The following is a 20,796-nucleotide window of genomic DNA, read 5'->3' as shown; positions in this document are numbered from 1 at the left end:
TCATTAGTCATTCTCTTGCTCTTGGTGTTTGTAAACCATTAGAGGAGTGACATTTGTGACTTTAAGCGCCAAGGAAAGAAGATTGAAGAGATTTAAACCATTCTACAAGAGGTAATCATCTAGATCTGTTCTTACATGTCAATTTCGAAATTAGTATGCTAGATCTAGGGTTTATAAGTCTTGGATGAATTGCATGCACAATAGAGAAACTTAGATCCAAGCATTAGGGTTTGCATGAGAACATAGGATGTTCTTTTGTATAAAACCCATCAATGTTAACTCGATCGGACCTAGCGTACTGTGTGGGAGTCTTAAGCAGATTCATGCAGCAACCCAATAGGCCACATCTTCATGCTATTCGACATGTCCTTTGATATGTTAAGGGGACAATTGGGTTGAGAATTAGATTCAAAAGGGAGTCACAATTCATGTTGTCTGGATACTGTTATGCAAATTACGATGGGGACCTTACCACTCGTCGATCAACAACCGGGTATGTTTTCTTGCTTAGAAGTAGGCCGATATCATGGTGCACTAAATTGCAAACTACAGTGTCATTATCAACAACTGAGGCTGAGTATCGTTTCGCTGCGATGACTGCACAGGAGTGTACATGGTTAAAGCAAGTTTTAAGTGACCTGAGACATGATTGTGGAGATCAGGTGGTGCTAAGATGTGACAATATGTCAGCAATCCAATTAGCAGGTAACCCAACATTCCATGCTCGTTCAAAAGATATTGAAATCCATTATCATTACATTTGAGAGAAAGTGTTAATGGGTGAAATTGATCTAGTACATGTTGATACGGATAATCAAGTGGCAGATATGCTTACAAAGGGGTTAACGAAACCCAAACTATTGAAGTTTATCTCACTAGTTGGAATGAAAAATTGTGGCATTGAGAGGGAGTTTGTTGACTAAGCAATGTCACATCATCAACTTGTGACCGTTACAGAGCATTTGCATGTTTCAAGTTGTTAGTAGTGTCCTAGTTTTATGGTTATGCACGTTGAATAAAGCTTGTAGACTCAGTAGAAGTTAGTTCCTATTTTACTGGTTTATTTTCATATAAAAGTCTTGTACTTTCTAGAAGTTAAAGCAGTAGTGAAATGCAATTTTTTATTCCAGTAGTTTACATATCATTTTCAGTCGTGTTTTCTAAGTGGTAGTTCCAAGTTTTCATCTTGTGAAAGTCAACAAGAACAACCATATATGAATTATTATTATATGAATCAAAGAGATAGAAAGTAAAACAATATACTTACAGAAGGGCCTTGCCAATTTTAAAATCAACTTATCTTCAACTAATTTTGGTTGAATTTTTAAAAGTAGGTTCCATTTTCTATTCATGTATATGTAAATAGGTTGGCTTAGTTTAAATATATCTCTAACAGACATAAAATTCACATATTTATATAAATTGCAAGTGACCTAAATTCGTGGAATTGTTTAAAGGATTCCAAAAAGTAAATTAAATACAAAAACTTTTAAAATTATTTTCTTAAAATTATTATTATTATTATTATTATTATTATTATTATTTAATTTTGTTTTTAAACGACAAATATAACATACTTCTAAACTAGTAAAATACTCCTAAAATCCACTTATGCCACAACGGAAGTTGAACACTCAATCTTAAGAAGAAGAAACAACACCAAATACCGTTAGACTAAAAACCCTTTGATTATTATTATTTAAGTATCATAACTTTTAAACATACAAAACTTTTAATAATACATAATTTAATTATTAGCCATGTATATAAACGACATATGCTGAAGCTTGAAAGTTCTTTGAATGTAGGTGGGAATGGGCCAGGTGATGAACCGACTACAACTAAATTTATTGCTGTAGGCTCAGAATCACATCATTATACTAAACTTCGAGAATGACGATCAAAAACTATTCTATACAGCAGTATAAATATTATGGTTTTATTTTTATAGTTTGCGGTTTAAGTTTCGTTGTAAATATAATAATTAAATAGTCAATTATATTTGTCATTCGAAAAAAGACGATAAAAAAAAATTGTGATGAGACAGAGATAATATTCATATGTGAACATAAATTTACATATATTCATATATGAATCCACCACCTTCCTCTCATCCCCCACCTACCTACCGCCACCACTGTCACCGCCACCGCTATCCCTACGATCACCTCCGCCACCGCTGCCACCACTTCCGCCACCATGTTCGTCACTTGCCGCCACCACCAACACTATCATGTTCGCCTTATAAACAAAATTTTCATTGAGAAATATGGATGTTTTTTGGGAAAAAATTCATGAATCGTTAGTTAATACAAACGTAACATGAGTTAGAAACTGATTGATCGAAAAAACGTCTCGATGATTCATATATTTAATGATTCAAGCGTTAATTCTTTTTTCGGAAAATTTTATTGAATAATCCAAAAAAAATGAATATTTGAACTGTTGTTTTGAGAAATTTTTGTGTATCATCTAATGATTAATGTCTTTGGTTCGTCAAAAAAACATGCATTTGATTTATTTCTCATAGGATATATATATATATATATATATATATATATATATATATATATATATATATATATATATATATATATATAGAGAGAGAGAGAGAGAGAGAGAGAGAGAGAGAGAGAGAAAGGGGGGGGGGGTTAAGATTAAATATAACATACTAGGTGTAAAACTCGTGTACTACACGGGTTGATTAAAAAAAATTATATATGAAGATATAAACTTTAAATATTTTTTTTAAAGAAAAAATTAAATATTAAAGTGTAAATATTAAGTATTTTTGAAAATAAAATTTCAAAATATATATACAAACAAGATGATGAATAAATAAATAATTCAATTTATATTAATAAAACAAACTATAGAAAAATAATTATATTTTGACCAGATAACATTTTTTTTAGTTTGCCAATAAAAAGCAACAAAATTTTATTATTTTTTTTATATAGACCATTTTGTCTAAAATGACAATGAACTTTAAAAGAAACATGTCAATTTTGAATTATATATATTGAAGAAAACATATTAAATTTTGAAAATATAAGGAAACAAATTAATGACACATTAATTACTTTCTATAACCTAAAAATTAGATAGTTAATTAAAAAAATCAAAAATTACTATAAAATGACAAGTGGAAATTAATTTCTAAGAATTAACCACAAAATTACATGTGTTCAAATGCATAAGAAATTGACAAGTGACAAAAAGTTCTTTATTTATTAGAGAGGATAAATATTCTATGAATACATGATCTTTTTTCCATTAAATTAAAAAATGAATGTTTGTGATAGAAGGGTATTTTATTAACATGAGATAATATTCATAGATAATCACTCCTAATTAGTTAATTAGTTGTAAAAATACATGTTATAAACATGAGATAATATTTATTATATAACTACACCTAATTAATTGTATGTGTAATTAGGTGTAAAAATACATGTTATTATCATAATATTTACTATTGAATATTGCTATGAAACTTGCGCCATGACTAATTAATTTTGGTATTTATATAATTAAATCATCAATCCATTTTCTCTTGAGATCTAATTAATCATGACACAAGTTTTAAAGCAATATTCAATAGTTTCTCGTTCCCATAGAATATGAGTGGAGATTGTACCACACTAAATGTATATATTTGATGACATTGTCATATTTTATGGGTAGGTTTGGTTGTCTATCAATCAATATCATCGTCACTTGTATCCCGACCATTCTGAACATGTAAATTTCCAAAAGTTAAATCCTAAAGATGATGCTGGTTAAACATATAAACCCTATTTTTACTTTACATATTCACTATTAAACATAACACCATATTGACAAATAACTATTCTCACATAATGTGAATGCCTAGAATTTGATTTCATTGAAGCATTCTCATAGAATGTGAATGTTCAGAATTTGATTTCATGGCAACATTCTCAAAGAATATGTTTCTCACGATTTTATTTGTTATAAAGTGTTGGCATGCCTAAATTATTTATTTCTTGATTATAATTGTCATCGTTTGTTGATTTCTTAGGAGCCATACAAGATGTTTATAAGGATTTAATTGCTTCTATGGAACATATTTCAAAGGTCCATTCTACAAATCGAGTCTCTTGAAGACTTATAATCGTGTTGAAAAACAAACATATTCTACCAATAATATTACATTTTGTGGAGGCGTACATCACAAATCATATCTATATTTCTGCGAGAATACATCACATTCGTATAAGAATGGTTGGAAACAAGTTGATTCTTTTGATCATTGAAGAAGATCAAGTTTATCTATTCAAGAATCATATATTTAAAAATGTTATTTTTTTAAGGATTTTATTCCTTTTTTATGACATTATATATATATATATATATATATATATATATATATATATATATATATAAGTGTATTAAAATGTTTATGTAACACCGGTTTCCTGATTTTGCAATATGTGTTTTATAACACCTCGATTTTAAGTATTTTCCATTTACACCCTTAATATTGAATTGTTTTGCAAAATTGGTCCCAAGGAGCCTTAAGTGAGAAACGTGCCTCTATTGTGTACGTTGGGCATACACATGTGTATGTTGGGCATACATGGTCGACACCTAAACCCTAAATTTTAGGGTTTGGAGACTATTTAAGCATCATTAACTCCCAATACCATTTCCCCTCATCAACCTCCTTTGCCCACTTCATACCTTACAAACCCTAATTTCCATTTGTTGTGTTTTGAGCTCATTTTTGGTGATTAGGAGTCAAATATGGAAGGTAAGAAGCCATTGGATAGCAAGCATGGAGCTCCAAGCATTGAGATATGAGTTTTACACCCCTTAAGCAGCCTCCAGAAGGTATAAAGTTTTGAGCTTGTTGATTATCTCGTTAGATCTTGCTAGATGTGAAGTTTCATGCTTTTAGTCCCATATTCTTGATCTAAGTGAGTATGGACTATGCTAGACCAAATGAGTTGTCCTTTTTGACGTTTAAGGGTGTCTAGAGTTATAAAAATGGAATGTTGATTGCTCATATCCCTCCATGCATGCTCTTTAGTGAAAGAAATTCCCGATAATTGATGTATGAAGGAAGCTCATGGCTTGAGCCTTATAGCCTCACGACGTGAGAAGCAAAGATTCTAGAAGATAATAACGTGATAGCTAAGTTTCCTTGTCAGATACAAATTGCTACTAACCTCACGACGTGAGATCTTAATCCTCACAACATGAGGGACATTTTTAAGGACACTATAAATAGCCTTTTTCATATTGGATTTTGAGAGAGTTAAATGAATTGTTCTGGAGATTAAGTAAAAATTAGAAGCCAGAAACCTATGAGATTCAACTTTTGAAGGAGAGATCAATTAAAGCTAAGAGATTTTGAAGATCCAATCAAGACAACACATTACACATTCAGTTTGATCATTTTTAGCTTTATTCCTATTGTGTCTTTGTGTTTAGTTACTTCCATGAGTAGCTAATTTAGTAGACTTTCATTTATTTAGATGAAACCTAAAACTATGATTTAGTTTCTTATTTTATGGATTATATGAAGTTGGATTTAGTTTGTGTTTGATTATCGATTCCTAGCATGTTAAAGCTTTAATCTTTGTTGCTTACATTCATGTTAGGTGTAGTTAAATTATCAGTGTAGATTACATGAGTTTGATTACCTAGTAGTTTATGATCATCAAACTATTAGAGCTAGGATTCATCAAATCTTAGATTAGTTAATAAAGACAACAACTTTAAGTGTGTTAGAGAACATGATTTGATCATAAATGTGTTTGATAAATCATCTCGATCATAGGAATTTACCTTATATATATATATATATATATATATATATATATATATATATATATATATATAAATCTTACATTGCTAAATTATCATTAATAATCAATTATGTGTTTGCTATTGTATGATCATTATATAGTAGTTTATGAATTGAGGAAAATATTAGGAGATCCGATCAAGATTGCTAATAATATCTATTTTAGTAACCAATTTTATTAATCCATAAATAAGAACCAACCATAGGAAAATGGTGGATTCAAAACTAAACGAAAGTTCTTTTAATATCTTGATAACAACCATTCTTAGTTAAGTGTTTGTTTAGTTTTAAGTTAATATGAACTTGCAAAATCAGATAAAGCCCCTTCTTTCGTTATTTGTTTTTAGATTAATTTTTATAATTCTTTTAATAAATTGAATTTCATTCCCCGTGTTTGATACCCAACTTACTTTTCTATCCTAAAAACTGACTAGGTACAATGCCTATTAGTGCATTGTAGATAAGTTTTGTTAGGACTTAAATTTAATTTGGTAGGTATATTTAGTGTATATCAAGTTTTGGCGCTGTTGCAAGGGAATGGATATTTCAGTTGTAAGCCTAATTGCTTTAGGTTAATTGATCTTTTTTTAGGGGTAAAACCCGCAAACAGTAATTTTTTCTGCATTAGTTAAAATTTTCTGAGTTTCAGAACTCACACAATAAGCCTTATAGTCTCACGACATGAGAACTGCAACTTCAATTTTAATTTTATCTCGTTTTTATGTTTTTATTTCTTTTTGTTTCGATAGCACAATGGTGGACACAACTACCATAACGATGGAAGAGTACAAGAAAAATATGTGTGAAAGCGGTTCGGGACTTGTACTCCCTACAATTCCAAACACCATCAACTTCGAGCTAAATGGACACATCCTTTACCCGCTAAAATATATTTTATCTTATGGGAAAGACCATGAAGACGCTTACACGCACATTGATGAAGTAAATGATATTGCCGATTATTTCAATATTTCGAATGTACCAAGAGAAACGGTGTTGTTAAGAATGCTTCCGGTCACCATAAAAGGAACAATTAAGGATTTATTAAAGTCACTTCCACCGGGAACGATCACAACATGGGCAAAAATGCGTGAAGAGTTCATCAACCAATTTTGCCCACCAAAAAAAGTTGCAAAATTAAAGATGGCTATCTCAAATTTCAAGCAAAACGCGGGGGGAATCATTATATGAGGCATGTGAGCGCTATAAGGGGTTACTAAGAAATTATTCCCATAATGATCTTAATGTGCAACAAAATGTCTCGATCTTCTAAGATGGGTTGAATGTAACAACTAGGCAACTCCTCGATTCTCAAGGACCACTCATAAAGAAGAACCGCGCTGAAATTAAAGAGCTAATAAAAGAATTTTCAAATCATTCATGGGAATACAACAACCCTCGAGAAGACAAGAGAAGAGGATACAAGGATGGAAATGGTGCTTCGGAAGAATTGGCTGCAGTGTTGGCAAAATTAGAGACCATGGATCGACGAATGACAAAGATGGATCAATCCATACATGCAATACGTGTGGGTTGTTATAATTGCAATGGGCCACATTTAACCAAGGATTTCCATTTAGAAAAAATCAGGAATAGGAAAGTTCAAGTTTTTTTATTCTGGTGGTGATCGATTTAATGAAGATTAGAGAAAGCCAAAGAAAGAATGGTTTCCTTATGAAGAATAGAAGAAGCAAAAAGAAGAAAAATATCAGCAAACTGGACGAGAAAAAGATGGATTATTAGTCAATACTTAGTAGATTTATGGAGGCTTTTCAAAAAAGTCACGATGCGATTGATGTTACTATTAGAAATCAACAACCTTCCATCCATAACATCAAGACTCGGCTCGGGAAATTAACTAAGTTTGTGAATAAACGATTACCACCTAAAATTTCTGATCAAAAGACGCAACCTCATGTATTGGTTATATCTACTGAAGAAGACACCATCTTTGAGTTTTTAGAGGCAAAAGATGAAGACATAAAGCAGCCTGAGTTGATGCCAAATAGAATAAGGATCGAAGAAAAAAAAATAGTGCTAGTGCCTAGTTCTCACGACGTGAGGAACAACATCACACATCGTGGGGTCATTCTAATAAAAAAACTTCATCTTTTGTTAAACCATATCAACCTACATTGCCTTTTCCTTCTCGACCTAGAGTACATCCATTGGAACAAGAACATAAGAAGTTTATAAATCAAGTCAAGAGCATACCAATCAATAACCCCTTTGTTGAAGCATTAGCCGAAATACTAGAATATGCAAAGTTTCTTCAAGATCCCTCCACACTTGTCAATAACTAGAGAAGACATCCAAGGTAGTTCTTAATGAACAATTTTCAACGATGATTATGGAAGGAATACTAAAGAAAATGGGAGATCCTAAACGCCTTACTTTACCATGTGAATTTGGAAATAACACAAAGACATTCGCGTTAGCCGATTCGGGTGTAAGCATTAATTTGATGCCATATTGTTTTTACCAAAAGCTTAACCTTCTAGAATTGAAGACCACAAGGATGACAATTCATATGACAAATCATTCGGTGACAAATCCTCAAGGCATAATTGAAGATATATTAGTAAAAGTTGGAAAATTTATTTTTCCAGTTGACATTGTGATGATAGACATGAAGAGGATGAAGATGTACCTATTATCCCTGGGCACCCTTTACTTAATACCGCGCGAGCCTTGGTAGATGTTTATGAATCAAAGTTTACCTTGTGAGTGGGAAAAGAAGAGATGACATTCGGAGTTGAAGAAGGATTTGAGAAGTCTGAAGCTCAAAATGAAGTGCACTTTATGGATGAAGAAAATGAAATTGAAGAATTAGAAGATTTAATGGAAAGAAGTCCAAACAAGAGAAAAGCCTAAAGAAGAAGTCAAACCCACTAAACCAAGAGCCTCGATCTTGATGATTTTTGAGGCGTTTGCTTTTACTACACAAAAAATACAAGAATAAGAACTTCGTGAAAGCGAAGAGATAAGTTCAAGTGATGAAGAGGATGATCAAGAAGGAAAGGAGGTAAATTTTGATGGAATGAAGATAGAAAAAAAGGGGTTTTCTTAAAACCAAGTGAAGAACTCGAATGATAAAAAATCCCAAGGAGTTAAAAGAAAACTTAGAGCTTGCGATAGACAAATAAGGAAGGAAAATTCAAAGAAAGTGTAGATAAGATGGGTAAAATCCTACAAAAAGAGGTGGAAGGAGAAAAAGGAGCAAAGCGAGATCCCACTCCCAATCACAACATCGTAGGGTGGGAAGGAGTCTGACTCATGACTCTGTAAAAAAGAAGCGCTTTTCTAGAGGCAACCCGAGCTCGGTTTGCATTTTCTTTTCTTTTCTTTTGTTTATTTGTTTTTACATTTTAGGATAGTAGTCTTAGTCATTCTTTGTTTATGAAATCAAGTGCGGGGTCCTACTCATATGTGAAAGCCATTTTAAAGAAAAAAAATCGATTTTTTGGCAATTAAAGAAAAGCCCGATAAAATGGTCCATGTGAAACTTACGACGTGAGTATTAAGATCCTCATGACGTGAGGGTTAAAAACACGGGCATCCACTTAAAAGAACAAAAAGTCACTTTCTTTAGACCCACTTTGAAACACTTATGTCGTGAACCCCCACTCCCCCCACTTCGATATCGGCCAGAATCTCCATTTTCTACTTCTTTCTTATGTTAACATCATCAAAGGTATAATTTTTATGTTCCTTAATCCTTAATTTCATTGATTTTGGGTATTTGGGACTTAGGGTTTATATTTATGTTGGATTTAGTCACAAATTTCCCCATTTTGGTATTAAATGAACTTGCATGCTCAATTTTCAGGCATTAAAATACAGTTTAAGAAAACCCTTAGTGATTTTTGGACTCAATTTTTCTTGAGTGAATATAGATTGTGAAGTTGCCATCGACCGACCTCATGACGCGAGGATTAGTCCTCACAACGTGAGCTTTGATGCATCCTTAATCTGCCAGCTATTTTTAAGGATTTTTCTTGTTTTGTTTTTGTGGTTTTGTTTGTTGCTAGATTTTACTGCAAAATAGGACCAAAGAGGACCAATGAGAAATTCCAAGGAAATGTTTCTGGACTGCACCCGTTGTATAGGTTTCCCGACAACCTTCCTCAAGGCTTGTTGAACAATTACACGAATAAGTTGGGGTGGCTGTACAACCGGGAGTTTTGCATTTCCCCAACAATTGACTAGGAAAAGCTAGAAGAGATATGAATCATGGAAATGTTGAACCAGTATGCGACAAAAAATCGTTGGGTATGGGGTTTCTTTCACGTGCAATGGCTGGAAGAATTTATTTTCTATTAGTTAGCCGGTTTTAAACAATTATGTATCGAATTCTTTGCAACGGTTTCATTTTAAGAACACACAGAGGATGCTCACTATGCTAGTGCCCTAGTCTTTCGTCTTAGGGGCAAATACCACGAGTGCAGTTTGGCCGAGTTTTCTTGGAGGATGGGGATATACGAACAACATGAAGCGATGTCTCCAGTTTTTGACATATTTTTAGGGCGGATGCATGTGACTATTACGCCGGGGTAAAAGCGTATGAGCTTTGGTCAAAAATTGCTAATGGGAGGTTTCATTCCAGGGTGTCGCAAGAGAGGAAAATTCGGTCACCCATTCACAGACTTATTCACCGCCTCGTGGCATTATCCATTAACCATAAAAAGCATGGGGACAAGGTCACAAGTCTTAATTTGTTTTTCGTATTGTGTATTATAGCATTGACGATGTGTTATAATATTCCATATTTTTTGGTGCAAGATTTGGGGACTAAAGTGGTAACTTCACGAGCTGGGAGTCCAATTGCGGGTGGGAATTTTGTCACTCGTTTGGCAAAATCATATGGAATTTTCACCCTAAGATTGAGTCATACTTTGACATGCATAGGAGAGGATGAACTTCCTTTGAGTTACTTAGAGTCCGTGAGGGTTATTGAGAACATGGGGACGCATTGGAGGATACCGATTGATAAGTAAGTAATCGTTGAGCAGACCGAAGAGGAGTCGAGACCGAGAGGATGACGAAACATTCATGGAAGAGGTGAGAGAGGCCAGCCGATACAACAAAATGTACCCATGGGAGGAGAACATTCTCGTGATGAGATGATGGCCGAATATTTTGATAGAATGAGCATGAGTATGAATTGGATAGGTGCTACTATGGAGAACAAGATCCAATACTTTCATTTAAAGCAACCACCTAACTTGGGAATTAATACCTGATTCGTCCTTCGTGGAGCGAGATTTGCCCGGAAAAAAACGAAGGTGCCAACACTAGTGGAGCGGGTGGAAATGGAGATGATGAATGACTTATTTATCCTTTTTATTTATTTTATTTTATTATTTATTTTATTTTCTTAGATTATTTTATGTGTGTTTAATTTGAGTTTTTGTTGTTTTGTTTGTTTTTAAACATGTAACCGAACAGTAGATGTTTGTTTTCATTTTACAACCATTGGTTTGTTTTGTTCGCAAAATTGTTAACATATCGAGTGAGAGAACTAAAATGGAGAGTCGAATGTGTTAGAGTTTTAGTACTGAAGACCACATTTTCTAATAAGTGTGGGGTGAAGAGTGATTAGAGATCAAGCGAGAGTTGCAAAATTTTCGAAGTTAATAACGGGGTCTTAAATAGTTAAGAGCTTCAAATCTATAATAAATCCATATCCAAGGTTTAAAACAGAAGCCGTTTTGAAGGTGCCTAGTTCTCACGACGTGATCTTTCCCCTCTCACGTTGTGAGCCCTCAAGTATAAGCGATGAGTGTACGATCTGATTCTTACTCACGTCATGAGCTCCATACATCTCACGACGTGAGCATCTCAAAGTCACGATATTCTGATGTTTTCAAGTTCTTCTCTTCATTCTATTCACCTTAAAACATGGCATAAGCTTTCCCACGTTCTGACTGTAGTTCAAATTAGATTTGAATACTTACTACACCACACTTTGAGAAGATAGAATCCTTTAGTTTCAAATTTTTGGTCGTCACATTCAAAGTTAGTATCTTTAGTCCAGTTACAGTTACATATTCAAGATGTTCAAGCTTTCCACACACTTTCAAGAATTCTATCTCGCCAATACTACGCCAGAGGAGTCTGTTCCTTTTTCTCCTTTTTACTGTTTTTATGTGCTTAAATTGTTTGATGCATACAATGAGGGTATTGTATGAAATAAGTGGGGTAGGGGGTTGAAAAAGAAAAGGGAATTTAAGTTTAAATTGGAAAATAAAATTTGCTAGATTAGAAAATTTTAAAAATTTATAAGCTTGAAAAATGGTTGAATTTGGAATATAGTTATAATTAAAAACTTAAGTTGCTAGTGTTGTGTGGGACGATCCAATGTGAACTCAAATGTTTAATTGAGCCAACATATGTTATAGTATATTTGTGGCTTCCCAATCCTAGTGAAAAGTCATAAGATATAAAAGGTAATCTGGTAGTTCGGATGACATAAAAAGTTTTGCAGCGTGTATCAGAAATGTATCCATGAGAGCTTATGTAGTCATTACACCTTAGACTAATATCTCTAACCAATAAATGTTCAAGTTAAGCTCCCTTGCTTAAGCATATGTTTTCATTTTTAGGGTTTTTATATTTGAAGAATAAAAAATTGAATATACCAAAAATTAAACAAAAAAGGTGTTGAATTCTCAAAAATCAAAGAGAAAATATCAAAGAAGAGATGAATTCCAAGAGCTTCATTGTGGTATCAAAGTTGTAATCTTTTTCTTTCTAGGTTATTTTACCATATGTATGCTTGGGAGTTTAGCCAAAATTACCTTGAGGTTAAGAAAGTTTTTTGAGGATGGACTCGGAGGGTTGGAACAATGAGTGTCACACAAACTAAGGGGTGAATGTTCATAAGGCTTGTGAGTATTTAGGATCATGAAGTATTTAGGAACTTTAGACACAAATATGCGCATTGCGGTCTTGGTGTAATGGTTGGGTTCTAAATGGATTGTCTTATGTGATGTTAGTGATGGATAACTTAAAAGATCAGTATTTCTTGAGGGAAAACAAAAGACAAGTGTGGGGTATTTTGATATTACCATATTTATACATATATTTAGTCATTATTTTAATACACGTTAAGTTATATTTTGGTTAATTGCAAAGATATTTGACACTAGACTCGATTCATGAGGTCTATAAATGCAGCGGGAGGCATTTGATAGACCGAAGGGCATCACAACAAATTCGTAATGACCGTACCAAGTTCGAAAGGCAGTTTTTGGAATGTCCTCTTCTCGGACTCGAAGTTGATGATAACTGGATCTTAGGTCAATTTTGGAGAAGTAACTAGCTCCTTGAAGTTGGTCGAATAGATCGTCAATCCGAGGGAGTAGGTATTGGTTTTTGACATTGAGCTTGTTTAATTCCCTATAATCGATGCACATTCTGAAAGATCCGTCCTTTTTCTTGATAAACAAGACCGGAGCTACCCAAAGGTGAGAAGCTTAGTCGGATGAATCCTTTGCTCAACAAATCACTTAGTTGGCTGGCTTACTCCTGCATTTCGGCGGGAGCTAACCTGTCGGGTGATTTGGCAATTGATGTGGCTCCTAGTATTAGGTCGATTCGAAATTCGACCTGTCTTTCTGGGGGTATTCCCGAAAGGTGTTGTAGAAATACATCCGGGAAGTCACATGCCACTGAGATGTATTTAATGTTTACTTCTTCTTTGGTTTTATCCACAACATGAGCGAGGAATGCATAGTTTTTCTTGTGCATGCACTTTTATGCCTTAATGCACGAGATAAGATGAAGATTGATGTCAAGTTTATCACCATAGATTATTAGGGTTTCGTGATTGGGGAGATGAAGGCGAACGACCTTCTTGTGACACATAATATCAGCATGATGCGAGCTTAACCAATCCATGCTGATTATCACATCAAAACTCCTAATATTTACTGTCATCAAATCTATTTGAAATGAATGATTGTTTAGTGTTAATGTGCACCCTACACAAACATCTTTGGTTGTTTCGGTTTTCCCATTAGCCATTTCCATCGTGAAGGCTTCGTTGAGCTTCTAGGGTTGTTGATTTATTAAGCGTTTGAACTTGTTACTAACGAAGCTTCGCTCGGATCCGCTATCGAATAAAATGCATGCATAAGTGTTGTTAAGTAGAAACGTACCAGTAACAACCATTGGGTCATGAACTGCTTCATTTTGACTCAATGTCAATACCTTCCTGATGCTTCTGCCCCCTAGTTTTCGGCTTTGGGGAAATCGCGCTTGAAATGACCACTTTCTCCACACCCATAACAAGTGTAACTGGCCCCAACATTATTATTGTTGTTATTGTTGTTGTGATTATTGTTGTTGTTTGACTGTTGGTTCTGTTGAGGTTAAGTTGTACAATATCTTGTGGTATGACCCTTTCGATTGTAACTCGTGCAATGCATCTCCCTGCATTCTCCATGATGGTGAAAATTGCACTGGCTACACTTGGGTAGGGTCCTTGAGTATTGTTTGGGAGTAGTTGGTGTGGATGAGGCTGGAGCATGTGGTGTTGAGGTGACCTGAGCAGTAGCAGTGTGGACTACTATTGTTTGTTGCTTCTTTGACGACTATGAGTTTTGTCGCCCTTTTCGCTTGTTGTTCATGCCTTTCTTTTTATGACCTTCCTTTTTAACTTTAGTTTCCCCTGCTTTGGCACCCTTCTTGTTTCCATATTCGTATAACTTCTTAGCTAAGCTTTTAGCACTGTCATACGTTCCAGGGTTTGCTGCGATTACATTTCCTTGAATTGGAGAGGTTAATCCCCAAATGAATCTTTCAATATTTTTCCCTTCAGCCGTGATCATTCCTAGACACAAGAGTGACAACTCACTGAACCTTGAGATGTATGCATCAATGTCAAAGTTTTGGACTGTGAGATTCCACAGTTCTTGCTCCAACTTCTGGATTTCTCCCCTTGGGCAATACTAGGCCATCAGAATTTCCTTGAGCTCTTCCCATGGCATAGCATTTGCCATAGGGAGTGTCATGGCCTCTACGTGGCCATTCCACCAAGAGAGAGCTTGATCAACGAATGTGCAAGCCACAAACTTCACCTTGCACTCATTGGCACATCCACAGATCTCAAACACAGATTCCACTTCTTCTAACCACCTTTTCAGAGTTATTACGCCTCCCATCCGGTTGAAGGTTCGAGGTGGGTCCCTGGTTCATCCCATGGTTTGAGCTTTCGGTCCCTTTCCCATTAACTCCACCGTTGTTCCCGTGGTGAATATGAGACAGTGCTGCTGTAACTGCAGCTAAAATTGTTGCTTGAAATGTCTCTAAGTTCATTTCTGGTGGAAGCGGCGGTGGTAGTGTTGCGTTGCAGTTTCTATGTGTCTGTCTCTGAGGCATCTTTCAGTCATAGAACGGAAAGATGTTGAGAATCCAGTGTATTTTAGTTTCACGATTTCTTGATTATAGAATAGTGTCGGTGATTTGGTTATGTATAAGAAAGTGAGTGCATAAAATCAACATGTAATATTAGTAACATAACACATAACAGATAACAACATCATGAGAATTTGCCTACATAAGGCATACAATACATGAAGTGAAATAAAATCTGATAGAGTAACGACTCCATGAGTAGTGTAATCACTTAATCATTTAGTCGATAGTACATAGGGTAGTACATAAAAGAAAATCATAACGGTAGTAGGTAGTAGATGAACATATACTAATTGCGATGAGAAGGGTTCAGTGGTGTTGAAGACGAGGTGGATGCACCCTGGAGTCTCGCAAGGTGCTACTCGGCGGCCTGAAGCCGGGCTTCCAATGTTGCCTGTCGCGCTTGGTAGTCCCTGACTACCTCATGTGTCTTCCTTTCTGTGCGCTCAACCATGACTCTCATGGCAATCATTTGGCCGGCGGTTTCCTGTGTCTGTTCTCTGATGTCGCGTGTCCTCCTTACCATCACCGGCAGGGCTCGGTCTGCAGGTCCACCATGACTCAATTCGTAGTACTCCTGGTTGATCCCAAATGGAGGTCGTACCCCTTGCTGGCGGCTCCACCTCCATATCTCGTGCGCCTATGGGGATGTAGGACCATTGGGGCCCATCCTGTATGGGGGCACCCTGGCCATGTAAGGCAGATCAATGACTTCGGGCCCCGTGTCCGAGTCATGTGTGTCGCTGCCATCAGCCTCCTCCTCATCTGAGTCAGCTATCGGTTCTGCCGGTCCTCATATAGGCTCTTCCTCTGGCTCATCCTCTAGCTCTTCCTCTGGCTCTAACCATCCACCATTCCCCTGGTTGGGGAAATAAGGATCTCCTAGATGATGGAATCTGGCCATAGTGTCTGCACGAGGGGTGAGAAACGTGTAAAGAGAGTATGTGTAAATAGGTTTCCAAATTACTCCTATAGCATTTTAATTGTTTAAATTTGAGTTCCCTAAAGCTTTTGGATAGCAAGTAAGTTTCTAGATCCATTTCCCAACATGATCACTCCCAAACACATGTTGGTCGTATTTTGAACAAATATAGTTGATCAGGCTATATTTATCCCCAATACGACTACATAACTGTCCGGGTTTAATCACGGTGTTCAATTTCCTCCAGAGACTTTTAGTGTTATAGTTTTAATGCATGCTTAGGTATTATCTTATTCAGAGTGTTTTAGTCCCATTGTATTTATAGTTGCATACCCTGTATTATTAGATATGTCAGTTCACTATAAACAATGCTCTGACACCAATTTGTCACACCCCCGGACCAGACGGCAGAAACGTCCGGGGACTTGTGCGTGACTTCATCCTTGTAGTATCATCACATAGTATATAATAGAAACATAACATCATTATCATCACACATGTAATATAACAACATACATTGTTTACATCGAGTATTGTGTTTAAATATTACATGTCAAAATAATTTAAATATGATGAAACAAAATATAAAAAAACATCCTTTAGATTGTTCAGCGCAGCCTGCTTCAACGGTTTCCTGAGAATACAAGTTAATTTAAAAAGGTCAACATAAAGATGTTGGTGAGTTCATAAGCATGTTTGAGAAAATGATTTGTATAACTTGTAATCACAAGAAAATCCTGTATTTTCTTAAAATAGTTTAGTATGTTTGTGTCCGATCTTGTATGCATGTGTGTTATTGTTAAATTGAATTCCAAAAGTGAATGAAGAGAATGTAAAGAGAATGCCCCCAGACAACCCTATGTTGCATGTAAAAGATAATGTTGGTATATCAACCCCCGAGATTGAGTACCGGCGCGAGTATGTTCCCGAGTAATCTAAAGATAAAAGAGAACGGTCTCCCATAAATTTCATAATGTTAATTCCTCTAAGTGAGTCGTTGTAACCGTACTAGATAATGACAACTTCGCCTGTCTTGGCGTTTATGGACGCCGACGGAAAATAGAATAAGGTTTTCGTCACCCTAGATCGGTGTAGTCTTACTATAGCGAACAACTCAGGTGTGGGTGTCATCCCCGTATAGATTTATACACAAACCCCCACTCTCCCTCCAAGAGATTTTGGTTATAACTACAGGCTACGATTGTACACTCAATAGGTGTCAACCGACACGTCTCACTAGATCCTTAATTAAATTTACGCGAAGAAAAACATATAAAACACATTCCAGGCCCAATGAACCATGTAAGTGAGCAACTGAGGCTCACTAAACATGTAAGTCATTTGCAGGCCCGAAAGGAATGAAATTTTATAACATGGGTCCCAAAATATATGTAAAAGGACAACTAAGGCCCATTTCATATGTAAGGTATTTACAGGCCCAAATAGCACGCAAAGAGTATCCAAGGTCCGTCGAGCATGTTAATGTGTCAATGAGGCCTAATAAACATATAAAGAGTATTCAGGACCTATCAACAATATAAATGGGCCGCTAAGGCCTAATAACATGAGATTGGCAAAATTAGCTCGTTTGTTATTATTTTGCTGGTATTAGCTCAATTATTTACTAAAATAGCATAAAAGGCCCACTTTTTGTAAAAATGACATTCTTGGCCCATTAAGCCAAAATTTACAATTAAGGACCAATTTTAGTAGAAATAACATTGTAGGCCTCTTTTTGGACAAAACTTGCATTTACGGCTAGTTATTATAAAAATAACATTTTAAACTCACTTTTGTCAAAAATATCATTTTTGGCTTGATTTTTTTTATAAAAATATATATATTTGGCCCACTATAGATAATTTCATCTTTTTGCCTCAATTTTTTATATTTTCACAACTTTAACCCTTTTTATAAATAATTTACATTTTTGGCACAACTTTCTTCAAAATGACATTTAAGCCCACAAAAGATCAAAAATTACAATTTTTGGGCCCAAAACCGTGAGAAGCCCAAACAAGGCCCATTTATGAAAATGTTTACATATTTAGTCCTTGTAAGGTCTCAAATGTCGAGATTAGCCATGTTTAGCAAAAATTTCCTTTTGAACCCCTTACTAGCCGTGATTTACATAAATAACCCATACTTTTGTCATTTTGTCGATTTTAGCCCCTTTTATGAAGTTTTTCTTAGCTTCAAGTAACCTAAATGTATTTTAAATCTTTTTCTTGTAAGATGAGTTGAAATGAGTGTTATGTCAAACCAATATCATCATCTTTTAGTAGATCTTTAAGTCCATGAAGTTTATAAAACATAAACACATATATCGTTGAACTCCAATTAACAAGATACTTAATTCTCGTTTAGATCACTTTGGCTAAATATCGACAGATCTAAAATTCGATTTTTAAGTTGTACATTTCTACGCTGAATCTTAGAAAAATCATAACTTCCTCTGATTAAGTCAGATTTAGACATTCTTTATATGCATGCTCTCGGTTTAATAACTACTATGAATTTCTTTTAGATCACTAAGGTTAAAAAGTAACCTAACAAAAATTTACTTTTTACGACGCGCAATACCATATCGGGTCGGTCACAAAACTTTAAAGGACCATAACTTCTTTGTTGTAAGTCTGATTTAAGCATTCCTTATATCTCTAGAATCCTTGTTACAAATACTTCAACTTTCGTCAAGGATATTCAGCCTAATTGCTATGCTATTTGGACGCGTATTTTGTTTCTATTTTATTATCTTATAATAATCACATAATATATACACGAAACACATAATATTAACACAATTCTCCTCTATTACATCAAATAAGTTACAATTGTTGACCCTAACTATTACATCTTCTTATTAATGCCTAGCAAAAAACGCAGACGTTACACTAAGGATCTGAGAATTTTTACAAACCTTTTTGAAAAATAATAAATTTAAAAGGACAAAATAAGATGCGATGTATATATATATATATATATATATATATATATATATATATATGTGTGTGTGTGTGTGTGTGTGTTGATTTGTGAATTGTTAGAAATGCATGTTAGTAAATAAGCTAAGGATCCCCTCAAGAACTGTGTGATAGAGTTTATTGACTATTATGATGCCTTATAGGCTAGGAGATTGCTTGTTTTGTGCTAGTTGGAGTTTAGACTGATATTATGAGTTTCTAACTGTATGCTTTAAAGATGTAAATAATTAGGATTTTGTAGCCTTAAAATGATTTATTTAGCTTTATTTCCTATTCCTTGTCTGTTTTTTGGCTTATGGTAGAATCATTTATTCGACCATCTATTTGACCATGTATTACATACGACTTGCATACACGAGATGACCGACGATGTTAGTAGACTTTTAGAGGTGCAGGAGCATTATCGGAAGGAATCCCAAGATGAGAGTCTAGGAAGTGTATTTTTTTGCTCTTCTGAGAGTGTAGGTGTGTGTGTGTGTGTGTTAACACACCTAGCAGTGGTCGAGTGTAGTGACTTAGCAATTTGGGATGATTCTTGAGATGAATATAGATAGGTGTGGAAGGTAGTATAAGCCCATACTAGTGGAAGCACATGATCTATACAAGGATCAGAAAAAGATCACAAAGATACTAAGGAACTGGAAGAGGAGTGTATAGTGTAATTTAGCACTATGTTCTGATTTTGACGTGTTTCCTTTATATTTTCAGCATCGTGATGACTAGAGGTTCGCATGCAGGCACTAACGATCAGGGGAGGACATGTCCAAGTGATGCTGAGATTCGCGAGTGGATTGTCGTCGAGGTATCTTGACAGTTAGAGAGATGATTCTAGATTTGTTTGAGTCTATCAGGACTAAACAAATAGCCATGTTCGATGAGCCTTATGACACCGTCGCTAATATTGTTGTTTCTTCTACTAGAGAACCGAGAGGTGGGGGGATGTGCTATAGTGAGTTCCATACGATGAAACTCCCAAATATTGACGGTATCAAGAACCCGGTAGTTAGTATGAGATGGATTGTAGATGTTGGATGTTCCACAAGTGTTCTTGTCTTTATAGCCTGACGGCTAGTTTTGTGTTGAACCTTCTTCTCTTGTGAGCGAAGGATTGGTGGAACTTGGTTTCCAAGGCCCTTTCTCTTATCGAGCGGGGCACATTGACTTGGAAGTAGTTCACCAACATGATCAGATCGGGGTATGTTCTACTGGTGGAGAGGGAGCGACTAACTCAAGAGTATTTGTCTCTCAAGTAGATGACGGAGTCAGCGACTGATATCGCCAAGATGTTCACTAAAAGGGCGTTGTTTTACCCCAAGTATGCATCCTTTGAGAAGTTATAAATGTCCCTCTAATTGAGTATAATTAAGACGGAGATTCAACGATGACTAAGGGATTCAAACCTACTAATTCAAGATCAGGAGGAGAGAGAGGTTGTACTTGAAGCAAGTGCTGGAAGACTTGTGAGGGTCCCTATTAGGGAGGGGTCGGGTGCCACAAATGTGGAAAAGAGGGGGACTATATGTGGGATTACCTGCAGTGTATGCATGTTTGCTTCAACTGCAACTAGATTGGCTTTGTGAAGGCATATTGTCCATTACTTGCAGCCATACTGGTGCAAGCTCCAACTCTTGCGA

General features: G+C 35.3%; 1 non-coding gene across 1 annotated transcript; it reads right to left on the bottom strand.

Moving 5' to 3' along the window:
- Positions 1 to 6,970: 6,970 nt before the first annotated feature.
- On the bottom strand, positions 6,971 to 7,078 carry LOC145049088 (small nucleolar RNA R71). Its single transcript, XR_013683204.1, has one exon. It is a non-coding gene; the product is annotated as a small nucleolar RNA R71 (small nucleolar RNA).
- Positions 7,079 to 20,796: the final 13,718 nt, after the last annotated feature.

The sequence above is a fragment of the Lactuca serriola genome, chromosome 4 (assembly GCF_051521515.1).
Source record: "Lactuca serriola cultivar US96UC23 chromosome 4, Lser_US96UC23_V15, whole genome shotgun sequence".
NCBI lineage: Eukaryota > Viridiplantae > Streptophyta > Magnoliopsida > Asterales > Asteraceae > Lactuca > Lactuca serriola.
This window is presented reverse-complemented; position numbering and strand designations above follow the sequence as displayed.